Raw genomic sequence first — 21,764 nt, 5'->3', positions numbered from 1 at the left:
TTCAAGAGAGAAGAATTCACCCAGGTGTGTAGGTATTGCAGGTAAAGTCTGATGGCAAGTCCTTCCTTGGCTTGGCCTCTTAGCTCAAGAGGCTTTTAAAAGTCCAATGTGAGATTCCTTATGAAAAGTCCAAGCAAAGCAGACTTAAAAAGAGCCTATATCATTAGTCACTATTCTTGCTGCACTTAAGTAAATAATGAATCCAAGTTTAATGAGACTAGTTTTATTTTGCGAACAAATTAGCGTTATCATGATTATCTTTGGTAGAAACGGGTGACTACAGAGAGAAAAATTAAGTTTCATTAGAAAAACTATAGTATACTCTGTGGATATCAGATTCTAGTTTTGTTCTTGTCTTTGTGGCTTTGTTATCTACCTGTAAACTGGACTGGTTCCTGAATTCTTCTAGTTTCCTCAAATATCTAGCTATGACTCTTCAAATTAAAGTTTCCAGTATCTCCCACGCTTCTGACTTTTCAAAAGCCCTTAGAACAAAACTCTACCCTTTTTGCAAAGCTCTGTGAGCTGAGGCTGGATGACCTGATAGGAGCTTCAGAGAAATCATCAGCTCAATATGCACAGCCTTCGTGCCTGTTGCTGTGTGGTCCAGTCAGAAAGTCCTCTGAAACAGCTTATGACATTACCAGAGACATTCAAACTGCAAAAGGTGCTTTAAGCCCAACATTCAGCAATCTTCTAAATTGGCTACCCTCTGGACTCAACTGAGTTTATAATAGTCTGCTCCAATCATTAACTTTTGTTTCCACAGAAATGCTTATTAAATATTTGGTTGCTCACACCATATTAGAGGCTTAACTTTGCTGGGAACCTGCCTGCAACACCACCTCCTGAACTGAGACACAACTGCTTAGCTGACATGACATAATCTCAGGGGTAAGAGAATGGTTCAATGAGATATGAAGTAATGTACCAGTTCAGCTTTTGAACTGTGAAATTTCTTTGGGAAATTTCAATGGTGGGGAATAAAGGGTAGCAGAGTTTACCACCCCAAGTATGCCTTGTTTTGGCATAAGGATTATTTTGAAAAATAGCAGACATAGGAGAAGCTCTGAAAACTAAGTAGATGTTACCCTTTTTAAAGAGAATATTAGAATTTTAAGGAAATCTCAATTTGTAAGGTTGTCTTCCTCTCTACCCACATGCTTTCTTTCTTTGATTTAACTGATATTTACTCCTGCACCTCTGTACACATCGGAATGGAGCTTAGCTCTGTCCCCTACTGTCGGTGGTTACTGAATAAAATCTGATTTCACCACGTTAACTAATGTCCAGCTTTGTTCTTCTTTGACAGCCCTAGCATAGGCTATATTAAACAAATACTTGACAACTCAACTGTGGAACATGAGGATATGCTGGCAAAGCCAATTTAGAATACCAGAGTGTTAGGGTCTGTGCAGCATGCATGCATTTATTCCTCATTCATTTATTAATCATATTCCAGGCTCTGCAGTGTGCAGTGGCTCTTATTTGCATGACTTACAGAAGCTACGCAAAGGGGAAGAAGGAAGACTCCTAGAAACAAGCTGCTCCACTGTCGCACTTTTCCCAGACATTGTTGAGTGTGGAGGGGTTGTTGGGAATTGAGCAGGCTGACAGATTTAAATGCAAAGGCATTTATGGCATTAAAAAACTGAATATATTCTTTAAATTTTGATGAAGGGTTGTAAAATCTTATTTTTTAACAATTTCAGGAAATAGATACCAAGTGAGGTGAGATTTTTTTGCACCTGCTTTGCAGAATTACAGTTTCACAGGTTTTTTTTATTTAGTATCTGCTGTTTGAAGTTGTGTTGAACATAGACTTAAGAGAATCCCATTTTAACCTTGCAGAGTAAGTTGCAGGTGTTTTTCTTAAATTCCTGTGCTCAAATATAAAGTTATAAGAATCTCAGCTTTATAATTATATGCCAGTAGTAGATGAGGTGCTGATTAGCTGTTTGATTCACTAATTATATTGTCTTTCCTCCTTCCTCACCTAAAGATTACATTTATATAAAGATAATCAACGATAACACTTTATCATCAAGGGCTTTTGCCCTTACCATTTAAATTGCAAGGTGTAATAGAGAAGCACTAATCTGAAAGACATCTCAGTGATCCTGGATATCAGCTTTTGGTAGTGTCATGGAATCATCTTCATTATGTAGCTGTAAAATTCTACTGTCTCAGTTACCACATATTACAAGCCTTCACTCCCAAGCCTTCTCTCTTACCACCTTATCTTTTGTATCTCCCTCCCAGTCAAAGGCAAGAGATGGAAGAATAACACTAAACTTCTGCATAGTTCTCTAACTGAACTGTTCACCAGAATCACCTGGGGGGCTTACACAGACACACACCAAGCATGCACACACACACACACAACCCCACAGAAAGAGGAGCTCTGTAAATCAAAGTTGTGGCCCAGGAATTTGTATTTTTAAAGCTTTCCAGGTACGGTACTTTTGATGCAAAGCAAGATTGGAAAACATTGGTCTGCTTAATAGTGGTGCAAGATATGCAGCAAGTGCCCCCAAAGAGGGTTAGTAAATAATGATGCACAACTAATGACCTGGAATCCAGATTCCTGAAAAGATGGGGTAATCGTCTGTTGTTTTCATCTGGACTCATGCTGTGAATTGTTTCTCCCTTTCAAGCCAATTTAGGGTATAAATACCTCTCTACATTTGCTCGCACTGCACTCCACCGTCACCAGCTACGGCATGGAGAGATATGAATACAATGCAAAAGAAAGACACCATCCCTCAACAAAAGGGCAGGGACTTAGGTGTAAGTGAGGGAGTGGGAGGTGAGACGCGGAGGGAGAGAAGCCAGTGAGGGGCATCACTGTGTGGCCACGCCATAGGTGCCCTCTACTGAGCAGTGTAGGTGCACCCAGGGAGCGTTTCATCGAAGGATCAGAAAGCAGGAGTATTTCTTCCCTGGCAACACTCCCAGGCTGACTTAAAGTTGCCACTGGGAACGTTAAGTCCCAGCTCTCAGGGGCACCCTGTGGGCTTTGCTGGAGGAAGCTCCGCAGAGAAGCGGAGGTGAGGGTTGTTGAGTCCGGAAGCCTTCGGGGAGGACTGGCCAGCATCCCTGCAGGTGCGCTCAGAGCGGCTGGGGATGTGGGCTAGGGCAACTGCGTCTGTGATAGCTTTTGAAGCCTGAATTTTGAGACGTTTCCAGCTGGACGCTGCCAGGACGTAGTCTGCAGGCCCGGAGGTAGAGGAGTGCAGTACAGACTGACCAGGGACACCCTCAGGAAATAGTAGACAGGGGGCCAGGACAGAGCCGCGCATTCTCATGCTGGGAGGCCTCCTCAGCCCCCAGCAGCAGCCGTGGAATGGCCTTCCAGCCACCGAGCTCTCCGCCTCAGACCTGCTTTTCCTGGGGCTGTAGGACAGGCAACTACTGCCAGGCTGCGTGGCCCTGGGGCTTCCCGGTAGGCCCTGTTGCCCAAGTCGGAGGGGTGGCAGAGGGATTCCCCGGCTCTGTGGGCCACTCAGCAGGGTGGCTGCCCCTGGACTCTGAGCCCCCAAACAGCCTGCACCCCGGAGGTCAAGGTTCCAGAGAGAACCTGATTGGAATGAAATCAAGGGGCGCAGTGTTGCTATCCCTTCTGGAGGCTGTAGGAGAGCATCTGTTTTCCTGCCTTTTCCAGCTTCCCAAGGCTGCCAGGAAGGAACAGGGAAGCAGCCCTTGTCCAGTTATAGCAAGATAAAGGCCCTGGGAAGGGCAAATGAGATGCTTACTGAGCACCCTAGAAATGTGAAAAACAGGAGACTTGCAGTGAAACAATGCAACAGTGTATAAGAAGGTTCCTGCTAACTTCCATGATAAAGAACCATTTTACTGACAATAGGTCACTGTGTAGCTTGAAGAAGGCATACTAGTTAAAACTAGAAATGACTTTAGTATGATTGGCTAAAATATAGCTGGCATTCTGATGGGATGTGGATAAAATTGCAAGATTTCCAGAATCTTTCTCCTGGCCTTAGTGCATCTCCATATCAATAGGTGTTTCCAAGGGGTGGAGAGTAGTCCATCTCCATTTCAGTAGGTAATTACAAGGGGAAGCAAGGGCATATCTGGACTGGAGAGGTTGGGTGGGTCCCCTTTTTGTAGCCAGGTGGTGAGAGACATGGGCGAGCAGAAGTGGACAACTGCTTATAAGCAATAAATGGCTTTCTCCCACTTTATTTCTCCCTTGACTTATTTTGGTTTCAGAGATATTTTGCCCTGGGCTGGAAAAATATTTTCCCTCCTGAGTACATGGGAACCTTTAGAAAACAGCTTTTCTCCCTCATCAATGTAACAGCCATAAAAAAAACCCCTAGATCTGAGCCCATAAATGGCAGCCTTGCCCCTCCCAGTATATGCCTGGGAGTTCTGTATCTTTCCTTTTCTCTATTAATAAAAATCTTCTTTCTTGCTTACCTACCTTGAATGTTTTTAAAGTTCATTCTTCGACTCTGTAAACAAGAACCCCGGTATCACCCTCATTCCTCGGCCCCATCCCCCTGCACCACTGGCAGTGGCTGTGGTGGACTCCCCACAGGGCATTTTCCCGATCTACTCTGCCTCTGCTCCCACTTTAAAGGACTCTTGTTATTACATTGGGCCAGCCAGATAGGATAATTTCCATGTCTTAAGGTCAACTGATCAGCAATCCTAATTCCATTTGCTACCTAAATTCCCCTTCATCAGCTGATGCAATATACTCCCAGATTCTGAGGATTAAGAAATGGACATCATTGAGAGGCCATGATTTGGTGTGTTACACCATATCTCTAAAGCATGAGCATCTCAGTTTCTTCTACAGCCCAAAGCCCTTAGGTCTTGGAAGCAGGTGTGGCCACATCCAAGGAAGGAAAAGAGGCTTGGTGATGTGCAGTTATGGGAAGGACATCCGCCAAGGGGGACATTGGTGATTCATGTCTTCTGTCATCCTGAAAGGAAGGTGGGTTCTTACTATATATTTCTCAAACCTTTAGTCCAAGTGAACATTTACATGTACAAAATCTCCCCCCACAGAGGATATAAAGTTGAATCTGACATGGCTTTTACACTTAAGAAACTTTCAGTCATGAACTTGAACACATACAAATAATATAGGAAACAGAATGGAGTGAGGAGATGCCAACAAAATGCCACAAAGAGTTGCTAAATCCATTGCAAACTTCCAAATCAAGCTGCAGTGATTGTCGTTTAACCTTAAGACTGTCTTTTAAATATCCCAGGGGTGCATGAGGGGAGCGAAGGCCTTTGGTAGATCTGGCTCTAGGAGAATGACCACATTACTCCCTCTACATCTCAAATTAAATATGGGATTTATGCTCTGACCACTTGGGGTAAACTGGATGCTCCCACCCCTGTTCTGACTTCTTGTGAAGTCATCTAACAAACGTTTGTTACTGCGTACCAGGTGCAGGAACCTCTGCACACCCTCTAACTTTTCTGCTCTCCCAGGTTGCTCTCCTGCTTCTTAGTAACTTTATTTTTTTCATTCCATGATGTGACACCAGTTTTGATTTTATTAAGTATCCCACGTTTTAAAGTGATTGTATCCTTAGAGACTCTGTTGCATCTCTAAAGTAATTATATAATCAAAATTTATCTGAATCCCAAAATTTACTTCTTTTTTGAAGCATGATTTATTGATGGATTGCCCACATATCTGAACTCAATCTCCAGCTCCCCTCCCTGGAGGTCAGGCTGATATCAGTGGCCCAAGGCTCCTGTGCGCCAATCAGATGGTGGTCTTTCTGGCATAGCCAGCCCCCACCCTGTGCCCCCGAACCAGTCATCTCATTAGCATAAAATATCAGGTGTGGTCAAAGGGGCCCACCATGAATAAAAGAGACACTCCTACCAAGTATTGAGAGGTTACCTCCCAGGAGCAAAAGATAAAAGCTAGTTCTCTCTTTGATGAGATGAGGACAAATTCTTCATACCCAACAGAAAATATAGTAGCTATTGTGTATTAATGGTCTCAACAAACAATAAGCACAATAAAGTAGACTCTAATTTAAAGTGAGGCTTCATGTTTTCTGCTCTGTAGTGACCATAAAAAGAAGGGTCAGAGACCTGGTGGTGGACTCCATCCTTAACAGATAAGAAGAGAGAGTTGGCACCAGCTCACAGTGGAGTTTACTGTAGCTACTAGTCCAAGGTGACTGAAGAGGGTGGTAGCACTTGGAAGGCTAAAAGGTAAAGGAGCAATAGATGTCTCAGTTGAGGAGGATAGGTTGCAAGTCCTTCGGTTTAAGTGAAGAGGGAGGGCTTCCAGATTTTCCTGCCTCCCTTTTCCATATTCTCACACATGTCTCACACTGTCTCCCTGATTTCTCACAGCTGCTTTTCCAAGGGAGTGGCCCAAACCCCCAAATCATGGCTATTTCCCTTAGCCTTCTCCATTCACACACACCCACACCCATTATCAAAACCATTTAGCTGCCAAGAGAGGATTGTAATCAGATAAACTTATGCATAATTCGAGAATAATCATATATGTCCCTTGAAAATCCCCTGTTCTATTTACAGAGAAAGAGAATCAAGGAATTCAAAGTTAGTTGCAGTCGGGGACAGGTTGTGACAGTTGCCAAAAGCAGAAAGATTAATCTGTTATTTCAAGCTATTCTCTGCCAATCAGCAACACTGGTTCAAAGACAAAATCAAGCAGCATAAATGAATCGGGTGAAAAGAAACTCATCTCTAATTGAATATAAACTATTGTAGGGTTTTTCACAAACTCAAGTCACATAGATCCCTCTCAACCTCTTTCTACTGGGGTAGCAAACTGATACTTCAGCTAAAACATAGAGCACAGATCAGAACGTAAACCCCTAAACCAGCGATTCTCTAAGGCAAGTCAATCTAATGAGTCTAGGAGAAGGAACTTCTTCAAACTCTACCCCTTTCTCTTGGTTCTTCTGAATTCAAATATACTTCCTACTTGTGGACTGCCAAGAAATATTTGTGCCCCCAATAGGTCTAAATTGTGTAAAGGAATTGTGTGGAAGCAGAGGAAGAACCACTAATTCAGATGGATTTGAGCATCACATGGGCCTTAAACATTTAATTCAGGGTAACAAACAATGCAGAAGTTGCAAAACTGGAGAAACAGAGATCAGCCTTATTGTGTACTATGAAATGCAAACCTCAGATGGTTCCTAGGATTTGGTTCACCAAAAGTCTTTCTCTAGCCTTAATTTGTAAGTCTGTAAAATTCATGGTTGACCTTGTCAATCCAGGAACTGTCCATGAATTCATTTTAGACAATCTGTCAAGTGATTTGAGAGAGAGGACATCTCTATACAGGTGGATACTAATTCAAACTTTGGGGACAAAATGGACTTGGGTGACTTCTCTGGGACTGACTTCTGTTACCAACATCAGCAGCATGTTATCAGATGAGGTCTGACAAAACTCTTTATTTGGATAACATTGGTTTTTAATATGATGCAAAGCTGTTATTTCCATAGCTGACTTTGAGAAGTCATTCTGTTTCTCACTAGATGGTCACTGATTTTTATAACTTGATTTACATTTAGGAATTGAAGATTCTTGATTTAGGTTGACATATTTGTGAATCCAAATTATTGCATATTTCTACAGACTATACTAATCTTATATACTTAGAAAGTATTGCTTGGATAGTTATGTTAATTGCTGCAATTTTTTTCTGAATCAATTTCTTCTTTGTGAAAAGAAACTTATAAATCACCATTCTACATTACAGTTTAATAGTAGATTACAGTATTGAACTAAAGTGTTTCACTTGTAAAATAGAATGGAGAAAATTATCAAAATTTATACCATACTAAAAAGCTTAATGTTCATTGTCTTTTGTAAACATCAAAATTAAAACAAGTAGCAATAGTAAATGAATTTTGTTTATTTTTACAAACACAATTCTATTCATCTATGCTTTTCTGGTCTTTACAGAACTTGTCATTCCTTTTGTGGCAATTAGGTGGATTTAGCTATTTTCCTAGTCTTTGTTTTAAATTGAACATGCTCGATAAATATAGAGTGCCTACAACTGCTAAACTTGGCAGGAGACACAAGGAAAATAGACATAATTTTGTCCTTAAATATTTAGACTTACAAAGAGATATAAAGCTTCAGGTTCAGGGTCATTTTCTAAATATTTCCATGCGTATTCTAATTTGCATCACTTAATAACATTTTAAGACAGAGAAATTGCTTTAGGTAAATATAAGGTACATTATAAGGTACATATAAAACTGAGACCCAGGGACTGAGACTTGTTAAAGTTACAGAGACAGTAAATGAAGGACATGGATCTGAAACGTGATTCTCTGTGCCATTCCAGCACTCTCAACTACATTCAAGACAGGGAACGGTGAGTACCACGTATGAAGAAAGTGCTAAAGGAGTTTGGGAGGTCATATAATAACAGATCTAAAAATTTCCCCAGTGGAGGATACATAAGTCTCTATTTCTTCCTGGAATCTTTGTTGAGTACTTTGACCTCATTATTCTAGTTATTTCTCTAAAATGATCTCAGTTTTGTAGGTTTGCCTTCATTTCTTTGACCTGCATTTCCATCACGTTCTCTCACTTTCAGCCCTTTTTCCTCTGCATTCTTGGAAAGCTGTTTCTGCTACATGGGCACATCACTTACTCAGTTTTCTGAGGAATTAATTTTTGCTCTTTGATGGCTCCAAGGTACGTGGTTCACATTTTACAGCCCATTGTTCCTATTTCAGAAAGGCTGTCTTTTCTTGATTCCTTGAGAAAACGAAGCAGCAGTTTTCTAAAATTTTCTTCCATGTCTGTGTAACATGTTTTTTTAGAGCATATCCTTCTCCGAGTTTTTAGATTTTAAAAACTTAAAAAGCAAAGTCTCAGTTGTGATGTGAGTTACCTAATCTCACCTAATTTCTTCATCTGAACAATGAGGTTGATAATAGTCCTCACCTCATAGTGTTGTCATGGGATATAAATGAGTTCATACATCTAAAGTATGCAGAAGTCAGTCCAGCTAGGAGGCAGAAACCATGAAGTAGGCTGAACTGGGGAAGTTTAATGCAAAAAAGTATTAACTATGATAAGAGAGTAGTTATATGATATAAGGAAACTGCGTGGTTCCCTTGGGCTGAGGGAGGCAGGAAGGATGAACTTGGAAAGGGTGGAGAGATGTGGTTCAGTCACTGAGTAGCTGACTGGAGCTTCTGGGCCAGCAATGGGCCACCCTCTGAACGTGAGCTGCTGCCAGCAGCCTGTAGCTTGGGCTGCAGTGGCATGTGGGCATCTGCAGCAGGGGCAGTGCTGAGAGCATGTGGGCTCTGGGGTCCATGGTTTCTGTGCTGAAGGGGCTATGGGAAGGCTCTGGCCAGGCCAAGGCTGTAAGCCACAGAGGTCCCAGTTTGGGACCTGTGGCTGCAGCAGCCTCTGCACAGTGAACTGCCTCCTGTACCACTGACCCCAGTCTCTGTGGGAAAGGGCAGGAGATTCAGGTCCTCAGGCAATACTGTGCTAGTCTCTCTACAGACAACACTGAACATGTATTCACTGAAAAGGAGAAAGACTCAAAGGAATTCCATGGTTTATCACAGAAAGTACTGAACAGGTGATTCCTAAAGAGATGATGTATTGATAACTGGCCTGAGACTTAAAACTGTGCCTGCTTCACAGCAAATATGCCATTGCTGGGGACCGTAAATTGCTATCATCTTTCTTTGTTTAATTATCTTTGAAGAAGGAAATATCTGTCCAGCCTGGTGTGGGCCAAGAGACCAGTTATATTGAATGTCTTTAGCTCTTCTCAGTTTTAATTTGGGAGCTAGCAGATTCTCTCTCCCATACATAGAATCAGTGTTCAAGTTGATATAAACAACCCTTAGCCCAATATTTGTCTTTATAGGCATTTATCTAGTGGGATCTTCTCTATGCTTACAGCTGGTTTCCCTGATTATCATAGACTGATGCAATAGTTAAGGAGTTGCAGGGGGCTTTTGATAAAAAATCAAAGACACCACTCCATAACACTTTCTGCTCCCAGGGTCCATGCCTTCTTGACCCTGCCCACAGTAATCCCAAGATGTAATTCTCACATCCTTTCCTATGCCGGACACTGCTAGTTCATATCATAGGAGTGGCAGGCTCTACGGGAATCTGGGGCCAGGGAAAGAGGTCATCAGTCTGCCTAAAGCAGAAAATTCATTCTGGAGCAGTCAAGGCATAGCAGTATGATTTTCTAGTCAGTGCAATGTGGAAGATGGAGCCTTTTCCTACCTTCTTTATGACATTGTATTTGCTCTTCTGTGTTAGATGGTGGGGTGTGAAGAGTTCAGGAATGTATTCCTCAGCCAATTGCCATCTGTTCCACAGCTGGTAGGATATCCCAACAGACTCTTTCATTTCCAGATTTGCAATTAGTTTTTATTTATGTATCATTTCAAATAGTTTACTGGGAAATTGGGAAAAAGAATATTAGGGGCTCCTAATATGCCATCTTATTAAATTGTGAATCTACAATTTGGCATCTCTCTGTCTTTTTCAGAGCAATAGTAGTAATAATAATAATAATAATAATAATAATAATTTATAGCTACCATTTAATAAGTACTTGCCATATGGAAGTTGCCACACACTTCTCATTTGCCTTTAATAAAATACTATGAGTATTCTCTTCATTTCATAAGCAAGGAACCAAAGCTTTGCACATTTTTAAAAATTAACCCAAAGTCCTACAGTTATTTGCCGGAATTCAAATTCAAGTTAATGCAACTACAAAGTCTATACTCTATTTTTTTCTACTATATTATTTTACATTTTAATTCCATAAATTTTTGTTTTGTGTTTGCTAGGAATAGTGTGTAAGCTTTGTTGAATAATCACCCCAAAACCTCCCGTAGGGCCTCTGCAGGGAATGTGGCCCTGCATGTTCTCTTGGTTTTGGTTTTGACCTGGAGAAACTGGTTTCAGACTTCTGGTGTCCAGAACTGTAAGAATAACTTGTTTTTGTTTTAAGCCACAAAGTTTGTGGGAATATGTTACAGCAGCCACAGGAAACCAATACAGGATCTAGAATGTCTGCTCTGAACCGTTGGTGGTTCCAAGTGTCAAAAAAAAAAAAATTCAGACCCAACATAGGGTCACTTCTTCTGGGCCAAGTCATCCAACCAGCCTCAGTACCTTACCTAATGGCAGTTCCAAAGTCTCCCACAAATGCAGGCCATCAGGAATGTTCCAGTCAGCATGGATAAGATAATAATATTACATGTACTCACTCTGTCCCCAAAGAAAGCTGAGGCCATCCACCTACTGAGACCCACTCTTGTCTGGCTCCTCTCTCACACACATGGCATCGGGATGTGGAGGGCATGAGTCTTTACACACGACATGAGCCCATGCCAGGCTACTGGGTGTAACTCCTTCTCTGCATGCCTTCCCTGCTGTGGAAAAGTATGTAAGGTCTCCAAATGAAGGGGCTTTGGAGCAGTCTCTCAGGGCACGCTGATGGGCTGGTCTCAGGCCACGGTCCTCCACAAGACTTTGAATAAATACTATCTTTCTTACATATAACAGTTGTGTTGGTTTTTAGTTGTTGACGCAGGTACTTCCTGGCTTAGGGACAGAGGGAGTAGTACAGTATCTGCTCCGGGTGTGTATGGCTCATCAGCCTCCTGACCCTCCATCTAATTGCCAGTCCAGAGGGACTTTACAGACCAGTGACTCAAACTTCCCATCTAGTGTATCAACCTCCCCTTCAACATTCTCTTCAAATGCTGCTCAGGCTTCTGCTTAAATATTTTCTTCCAGTGACAGGGACTTCACTACTTTGCATGGTGTGGGAATCATGGTTCGATGAACATGGTTTGATGAATATCTAATGGAAATATTTTCCCTCATGTTTAATGTTGGTCTGCCTCCCTGTAGCTTCCATGTATAGGTGTAGTAATATGTACTGGGGCATCAGAGGATATGTCTATTCCCAGTTCCTTAGAATGCTTGAGGTTTGGTTTTTTTCCATCAGCCGAATCACACTACTGACTCAATTAATTCATAATCAACTAAAAATGCTAAGATTTTTTTCATGATTGCTGTTGTTAAACACATCTCCCTTCTTAAGTTTTGGCAAAGTTAGCCTTTTAAACCCAAATATATTTTACATGTACTCCTATGAAATTGGATCATGATAGACTTAGTCTATTGTTCCAGTTTATAGAGGTTTCTTGGATCCTGGTTCAGTCATGTCATGCACCTCATGGCGGTTTCATGATGCACACACCTAAATCAGCATGCCATAGATGTCAATGTCTAAGTCTTTAAAAAGCACTAATTATATTGGGTCACAGGGGGCCTAGCAACATGATGTTAGAAACCCTTTCCCACTAATTACAAACCCACCCAAGCGTGGTATCACCATGCTGTCCGTAAGGACATCATGAGAACCTTCACCAAATGTCTTGCTAGAATCCAAATAATGTATTATGTGAATGATTTTCTTTTTACCCATCTATGAGTTTACATTTAAAGTACAATTATTTGAATTTTCTTATACATTACATTGCTTTATAAAATTTGTCTTTTATAGATATTCAAGGAATCCAGAAGTCTAGTAAGCTTGTCAGTAAAGAAAATGAGTGAGCAAATTCCTGAAAGTTCACCTTTGTTCAGAATTAAAATATCTAGTAGCTTTCTGAAAGTAGAAAAATCCATGAATAATGAGGACTGACTGTAAATCAAGTGAATACACTGTTAAAAAATGCATTCTATCTCTCTATCCCTCTATTCATCTAATCTCTATACCTATATATTTTTTCACAATGACATGGAAGGCTAGATTTAAATTTAGAATTCTCAGATTTCTTGGAGTTTTCTCCAGGAGTGTGGCAGGAAAAGAATCTATTCAGCTTGATGGTCTAGAAGAGAAGTGCACAGGATTGGGTCCCCCACCCCATAACTCCCTGCTCCTTGGGGAGCAGTGTAGCAGAGAAGGGAGGTTTATGAGTGGTGCTAATTACCTAGTCATTAGAGTCATTTATTTTCTCAATTTTTAAAATTAAGGTATCATTGATACACAATCTTATAAGGTTTCACATGAGCAACATTGTGGTTACTATATTCACCCTTATTATCAAGTAACCCACACATACCCCCTTGCAGTCGCTGTCCATCAGAGTAGTAAGATGCTGTAGAGTCACTGTCTTCTCTGTGCTACACTGCCTTCCCTGTGCCTCCCCTACATTCTGTGTGCTGAACATAATACCCCTTAATCCCCTTCTCTCTCCCTCCCCACCTGCCTTCCCCATCTCCTCCCCCTTTGGTAACCTCTAGTCACTTCTTGGAGTCTGTGAGTCTGCTGCTGTTTTGTTCCTACAGTTTTGCTTTGTTGTTATACTCCACAAATGAGGGAAATCATTTGGTACTTGTCTTTCTCTGCCTGGCTCATTTCACTGAGCATAATACCCTCTAGCTCCATCCATGTTGTTGCAAATAGTCGGATTTGTTTTCTTCTTAAGGCTGAATAATATTCCATTGTGTATATGTACCATATCCTCTTTATCCATTAATCTATTGATGGACACTTACCGATGAACACTTTCAACTCTTCTAAATTTACTGAGGTTCTTTTTGTGGCCTAGTATATGATCCAGTCTTGAAAATGTTCCATGTGCACTTAAGAAGAATGTGTATCCTGCTGCTTTTGGATATAGAGTTCTGTAGATGTCTGTTAGGTCCATTTGTTCTAATGTGTTCTTTGGTGCCTCTGTGTCCTTAGTTATTTTCTGTCTGGTTGATCTGTCCTTTGGAGTGAGTGGTGTATTGAAGTCTCTTAAAATGAATGCATTGCAATCTATTTTCCCTCTTAATTCTGTTAGTATTTGTTTCACATATGTCGGTGCTCCTGTGTTGGGTGCATAGGTATTTATAATGGTTACATCCTCTTGTTGGACTGACCCCTTTATCATTATGTAATGTTCTTCTTTGTCTCTTGTTACTTCCTTTGTTTTGAAGTCTATTTTATCTGATACAAGTACTGCAACTCCTGCTTTTTTCTCCCTATTATTTGCAATGAAATATCTTTTTCCATCCCTTCACTTTGAGTCTGTGTGTCTTTGGGTTTGAAGTGAGTCTCTTGTAGGCAGCATATAGATGGGTCATGTTTTTTCATCCATTCAGTAAATCTGTGTCTTTTGATTGGTGCATTCAGTCCCTTTACATTAAGGTGATTATTGGTAGATATGTACTTTCTGCCATTGCAGGCTTTAGAATAGTGATTACCAAAGGTTCAAAGGTAGCTTCTTTACAATCTAACAGTCTAACTTAAGTAACTTAGTACACTATTTCAAATATAATCTAGAGGTTCTTTTTTTTTCTCCCTTCTTTTTCTTACTCCTCCATTCTTTATATATTAGGTATCATATTCTGTGCTCTTTGTGTATCCTTTGACTGACTTTGTGGGTAGCTAATTTAATTTTGCATTTGCTTAGTAATTAACTGTTCTACTTTCTTTACCGTGGCTTTATTTTTTCTGGTAATGGCTATATAGCCTTAGGAGCACTTCCATCTATAGAAGTCCCTCCAAAATACACTATAGAGATGGTTTGTGGGAGGTAAATTCCCTCAACTTTTGCTTACCTGGTAATTGTTTAATCTGTCGTTCAAATTTAAATGATAATCTTACTGGGTAGAGTATTCTTGCTTCAAAGCCCTTCTGCTTCATTGTGTTAAATATATCATGCCATTCTCTTCTGGCCTGTAAGGTTTCTGATGAGAAGTCTGGTGATAGCCTGATGGGTTTTCTTTTGTAAGTGATCTTTTTTTCTCTCTCTGGCTCTTTTATTTTTTTTTCATTTTTTTTGAGAGGGCATCTCTCATATTTATTGATCAAATGGTTGTTAACAACAATAAAATTCTGTATAGGGGACTCAATGCACAATCATTTATATACCCCAAGCCTAATTCTCATCAGTCTCCAATCTTCTGAAGCATAACGAACAAGTTCTTACATGGTGAACAAATTCTTACATAGTGAATAAGTTCTTACATGGTGAACAGTACAAGCGCAGTCATCACAGAAACTTTCGATTTTGATCACGCATTATAAACTATAAACAATCAGGTCAAATATGAATATTCGTTTGATTTTTATACTTGATTTATATGTGAATCCCACATTTCTCCCTTATTATTATTATTTTTAATAAAATGCTGAAGTGGTAGGTAGATGCAAGATAAAGGTAGAAAACATAGTTAAGTGTTGTAAGAGAGCAAATGTAGATGATCAGGTGTGTGCCTGTAGACTAAGTGTTAATCCAAGCTAGACAAGGGCAATAAAACATCCACGGATGCAGAAGATTTCTCTCAAAACAGGGGGGGTGAGGTTCTAAGCCTCACCTCTGTTGACCCCCAATTTCTCACCTGATGGCCCCGCTGTGACTGTGCCTGTCTTAGGTTGTTCCTCCCTTGAGGAATCTTACCTGCCTCAGGCTAACCAGTCATCTTCCAGGACCATACAGGGAAATGTAAAGTTGGTAAGTGAGAGAGAAGCAATATTGTTTGAAAAGGTTAGCTTTTTACTTCTTTGCATATTTATGCCCTGTGACTTCTATGCCCAGCATTTGTCTTGAGGTATCTTACCACTTGGAGGAATTATGATACTTGGTAAATTTGATATGGGGCACGAATTCTATTTAAGGGTTGTAATTAGGAAGGAAGAAGAAAAGCTATAGAAGTAGCAGACAGAAGAAAACATGGGAAGATTGATTATTTCTTTGACATATCTTCTTGTAGAGTAACTTAAGCATGTACAGGTTTTAAACTATTAATTAAATTGCACACACACATTAACATAATAGGAATACAGTTACATAACCAAAGCAGATCTATAATTACCAGCCATCTCCAGTGAAACCAAGAAAACCAGATAGGCACCCTAGGCATTTGTGAAAATTTATCTATGATATGATGATATTGTCCAACTGAACTTGAACAGTCTGAGAGAAATCAGACAAATTAAAACAACCCATTCCTGGGAACTGTTCACATCCCATATGTTCTTTTAACAGTAGATAGTCTGTAGTTGTAAGATTTTGGAGAGCTACAACTTGCACTTCTCCTAATTCTTGTTTGAGTTCCAACAGTATAGATCCAGTCAAATTTGTTGTTTTACTGTATGCACAGGCCAGCTTAAATATCTCCTTCTTCATTCCCATGGCAAGTCCAGGAACCGGTGGAATGAATGCAGCTACAGCTGTAGCAGCGCCTGGATCTTTGTTGAGGTTTTTTGATGATCATCTTCTGGTATGACTCTTCCAGAGAGTGCTGATGTTGGAAGTTCTTCTTCATATCATATCTTAGTTCATTTTCTGGGTAGCCATATTAGGCTTTGATCCTCTGTATAAACACAAACAGACCTTTTGCCCACACTTTGATATGCCCTTTATACCATTGGGTAGAACTCATTGGGGGTCACCACACAGGAACTGCTTTTTTTTCTTAAGAGAAAGGAATATTATCAAAAAAATGTACCTCCATAGTCGATCATCTGACACCCTTTAAGTGGTCAAAATTAAGGATATTTAAAGCATGCATTCATCATTGATTTACAGTTAGTTTTATCCTATCAGGGAGTAATCCCCCTTTTCTTTTTTTTCTTTTTTTTGTTATCATTAATCTACACTTACATGAAGAATATTACGTTTACTAGGCTCTCCCCTATACCAGGTCCCCCATATAAACCCCTTTACAGTCACTGTCCATCAGCATAGCAAAATTATGTAGAATCACTACTTGTCTTCTTTGTGTTGTACAGCCCTCCCCTTTCTCCCACTCCCCCCCATTATGCATGCTAATCTTAATACCCCCCTTCTTCTCCCCCCCTTTATCCCTCGCTACCCACCCATCCTCCCCAGTCCCTTTCCCTTTGGTACCTGTTAGTCCATTCTTGGGTTCTGTGATTCTGCTGCTGTTTTGTTCCTTCAGTTTTTCCTTTGTTCTTATACTCCACAGATGAGTGAAATCATTTGGTATTTCTCTTTCTCCGCTTGGTTTATTTCACTGAGCCTCCAACTCCACCCATGTTGCTGCAAATGGTAGGATTTGCCCTCTTCTTATGGCTGAGTAGTATTCCATTGTGTATATGTACAACCTCTTCTTTATCCATTCATCTACCGATGGGCATTTAGGTTGCTTCCAATTCTTGGCTATTGTAAATAGTGCAGCGATAAACATAGGGGTGCATCTGTCTTTCTCAAATTTGATTGCTGCATTCTTAGGGTAAATTCCTAGGAGTGGAATTCCTGGGTCAAATGGTAAGTCTGTTTTGAGCATTTTGATGAACTTCCATACTGCTTTCCACAATGGTTGAACTAGTTTACTTTCCCACCAGCAGTGTAGGAGTGTTCCCCTTTCTCCACAGCCTAGCCAACATTTGTTGTTGTTTGTCTTTTAGATGGCAGCCATCTTTACTGGTGTGAGGTAATACCTCATTGTAGTTTTAATTTGCATTTCTCTGATAATTAGCGATGTGGAGCATCTTTTCATGTGTCTGTTGGCCATCTGTATTTCTTTTTTGGAGAACTGTCTGAGATCCTCTGCCCATTTTTTAATTGGATTATTTGTTTTTTGTTTGTTGAGGTGTGTGAGCTCTTTATATATTTTGGACGTCAAACCTTTACCAGATCTGTCATTTTCAAATATATTCTCCCATACTGTAGGGTTCCTTTTTGTTCCATTGATGGTGTCTTTTGCTGTACAGAAGGATTTCAGCTTAATATAGTCCCACTTGTTCATTTCTGCTGTTGTTTTCCTTGCCCAGGGAGATATGTTCAAGTAGAGGTCACTCATGTTTATGTATAAGAGGTTTTTGCCTATGTCTTTTTCCAAGAGTTTAATGGTTTCATGACTTACATTCAGGTCTTTGATCCATTTTGAATTTACTTTTGTATATGGGGTTAGAAAATGGTCCAGTTTCATTCTCCTATATGTTGCTGTCCAGTTTTGCCAGTACCATCTGTTGAAGAGACTTTCATTTCCCCATTGTATGTCCATGGCCCCTTTATCGAAAATTAGTTGACCATATATGTTTCAGTTAATGTTTGGAGTCTCTATTCTGTTCCATTGGTCTGTGGCTCTGTTCTTGTGCCAGTACCAAATTGTCTTGATTACTATGGCTTTATAGTAGAGCTCGAAGTTGGGGAGTGAGATCCCCCCCTACTTTATTCTTCTTTCTCAGGATTGCTTTGGCTATTCGGGATCTTTGTTGTTTCCATAAGAATTTTTGAATTATTTGTTCCAGTTCATTGAAGAATGTTGCTGGTAGTTTGATAGGGATTGCATCAAATCTGTATATTGCTTTGGGCAGGATGGCCATTGTGACGATATTAATTCTTCCTAGCCACGAGCATGGGATGAGTTTCCATTTGTCAGTGTCCCCTTTAATTTCTCTTAAGAGTGACTTGTAATTTTCAGAGTATAAGTCTTTCACTTCTTTGGTTAGGTTTATTCCTAGGTACTTTATTCTTTTTGATGCAATTGTGAATGGAATTGTTTTCCTGATTTCACTTTCTGTTGGTTCATTGTTAGTGTATAGGAAAGCCATATATTTCTGTGTGTTAATTTTGTATCCTGCAACTTTGCTGTATTCCGGTATCAGTTCTAGTAATTTTGGGATGGAATCTTTAGGGATTTTTATGTACAATATCATGTCATCTGCAAATAGTGACAGTTTAACGTCTTCTTTACCGATATGGATTCCTTGTATTTATTTGTTTTGTCTGATTGCCATGGCTAAGACCTCCAGTACTATGTTAAATAACAGTGGGGAGAGTGGGCATCCCTGTCTAGTTCCCGATCTCAGAGGAAAAGCATTCAGTTTCTCACTGTACAGTATAATGTTGGCTGTGGGTTTATGATATATGGCCTTTATTATGTTGAGGTACTTGCCCTCTATTCCCATTTTGCTGAGAGTTTTTATCATGAATGGATGTTGAATTTTGTCAAATGCTTTTTCACCATCTATCTATGGAGATGATCATGTGGTTTTTGTCTTTCTTTTTGTTGATGTGGTGGATGATGTTGATGGATTTTCGAATGTTGTACCATCCTTGCATCCCTGGGATGAATCCCATTTGGTCATGGTGTGTGATCCTTTTGATGTATTTTTGAATTCTGTTTGCTAATATTTTGTTGTGTATTTTTCATCTACGTTCATCAGGGATATTGGTCTGTAGTTTTCTTTTTTGGTGGGGTCTTTGCCTAGTTTTGGTATTAGGGTGATGTTGGCTTCATAGAATGAGGTTGGGAGTATCCCCTCCTCTTCTATTTTTTGGAAAACTTAAAGGAGAATGGGTATTATGTCTTCCCTGTATGTCTGATAAAATTCCGAGGTAAATCCATCTGGCCCGGGGGTTTTGTTCTTTGGTAGTATTTTGATTACCGCTTCAATTTCGTTGCTGGTAATTGGTCTGTTTAGATTTTCTGTTTCTTTCTGGGTCAGTCTTGGAAGGTTGTATTTTTCTAGGAAGTTGTCCATTTCTCCTAGGTTTCCCAGCTTGTTAGCATATAGGTTTTCATAGTATTCTCTAATAATTCTTTGTATTTCTGTGGGGTCCGTCGTGATTTTTCCTTTCTCATTTCTGATTCTGTTGATGTGTGTTGACTCTCTTTTCCTCTTAATAAGTCTGGCTAGAGGCTTATCTATTTTGTTTATATTCTCGAAGAACCACTCTTGGTTTCATTGAATTTTGCTATTGTTTTATTCTTCTCAATTTTATTTATTTCTTCTCTGATCTTTATTATGTCCCTCCTTCTGCTGACCTTAGGCCTCATTTGTTCTTCTTTTTCTCATTTCGATAATTGTGACGTTAGACTATTCATTTGGGATTGCTCTTCCTTCTTTAAATATGCCTGGATTGCTATATACTTTCCTCTTAAGACTGCTTTTGCTGTATCCTACATTAGTTGGGGCTTTGTGTTGTTGTTGTCGTTTGTTTCCATATATTGCTGGATCTCCATTTTGATTTGGTCATTGATCCATTGATTATTTAGGAGCATGTTGTTAAGCCTCCATGTGTTTGTGAGCCTTTTTGCTTTCTTTGTGCAGTTTATTTCTAGTTTTATGCCTTTGTGGTCTGAAAAGTTGGTTGGTAGGATTTCAGTCTTTTGGAATTTACTGAGGCTCTTTTTGTGGCCTAGTATGTGGTCTATTCTGGAGAATGTTCCATGTGCACTTGAGAAGAATGTGTATCCTGTTGCTTTTGGATGTAGAGTTCTGTATATGTCTATTAGGTCCATTTGTTCTAGTGTGTTGTTCAGTGCCTCTGTGTCCTTACTTATTTTCTGTCTGATGCATCTGTCCTTTGGAGTGAGTGGTGTGTTGAAGTCTCCCAGAATGAATGCATTGCACTCTATTTCCTCCTTTAGTTCTGTTAGCATTTGTTTTGGATATGTTGGTGCTCCTGTATTGGGTTCATATGTATTTATAATGGTTATATCCTCATGTTGGACTGAACTCTTTATCATTATGTAATGTCCTTCTTTATCTTTTGTTACTTTCTTTATTTTGAAGTCTGTTTTGTCTGATACTAGTATTGCAACACCTACGTTTTTCTCTCTGTTGTTTGCATGAAATATCTTTTTCCATCCCTTGACTTTATGTCTGTGCATGTCTTTGGGTTTGAGGTGAGTGTCTTGTAGTAAGCAGCATATGGATGGGTCTCGCTTTTTTATCCATTCTACTACTCTGTGTCTTTTGATTGGTGCATTCAGTCCATTTACATTTAGGGTGATTATTGAAAGGTATGTACTTACAGCCATTGCAGGCTTTAAGTTTGTGGTTACCTAATGTTCAGGGTTAGCTTCTTTACTACCTTACTATCTAACTTAACTCGCTTGTTGAGCTATTATAAACACGGTCTTATGATTCTTTATTTCTCTCCCTTCTTATTCCTCCTCCTCCTTTCTTCATATGTTGGGTGTTTTGTTCTGTGTTCTTTTTAGGAGTGCTCCCATCTAGAGCAGTCCCTGTAAGATGCCCTGTAGAGGTGGTTTGTGGGAGGCAAATTCCCTCAATTTTTGCTTGTCTGGGAATTGTTTAATCCCTCCTTCATATTTAAATGATAATCGTGCTGGATACAGTAGTCTTGGTTCAAGGCCCTTCTGTTTCATTGCATTAAGTATATCGTGCCATTCTCTTCTGGCCTGTAGGGTTTCTGTTAAGAACTCTGATGATAGCCTGATGGGTTTTCCTTTGTAGGTGACCTTTTTTTTTCTCTCAGGCTGCCTTTAATACTTTGTCCTTGTCTTTGATCTTTGCCATTTTAATTATTATGTGTCTTGGTGTTGCCCTCCTTGGATCCCTTGTCATGGGAGTTCTGTGTACCTCTGTGGTCTGAGAGACCATTTCCTCCCCTAGTTTGGGGAAGTTTTCAGCAATTATTTCTTTAAAGACACTTTCTATCCCTTTTTCTCTCTCTTCTTCTTCTGGTACACCTGTAATGTGGATATTGTTCTGTTTCGATTGGTCACACAGTTCTCTTAAAATTCTTTCATTCCTGAGATCCTTTTATCTCTCTCTGCATCAGCTTCTCTGCATTCCTGTTCTCTGTTTTCTAGTCCATTAATGGTCTCTTGCATCTCGTCCATTCTGTTTTGAAGTCCTTCCAGAGCTTGTTTTATTTCTGTATTCTCCCCTCATTAGTTCTTGCATATTTCCCTGCAAGTCCATCAGCATGGTTATGACCTTTGTTTTGAATTCTTTTTCAGGAAGACTGGTTAAATCT

Source organism: Manis pentadactyla, chromosome 9 (genome assembly GCF_030020395.1).
Source record: "Manis pentadactyla isolate mManPen7 chromosome 9, mManPen7.hap1, whole genome shotgun sequence".
Taxonomy (NCBI): Eukaryota; Metazoa; Chordata; class Mammalia; order Pholidota; family Manidae; genus Manis; species Manis pentadactyla.
The sequence above is the reverse complement of the archived record's forward strand: the minus strand, read 5'-3'. Positions refer to the sequence as shown.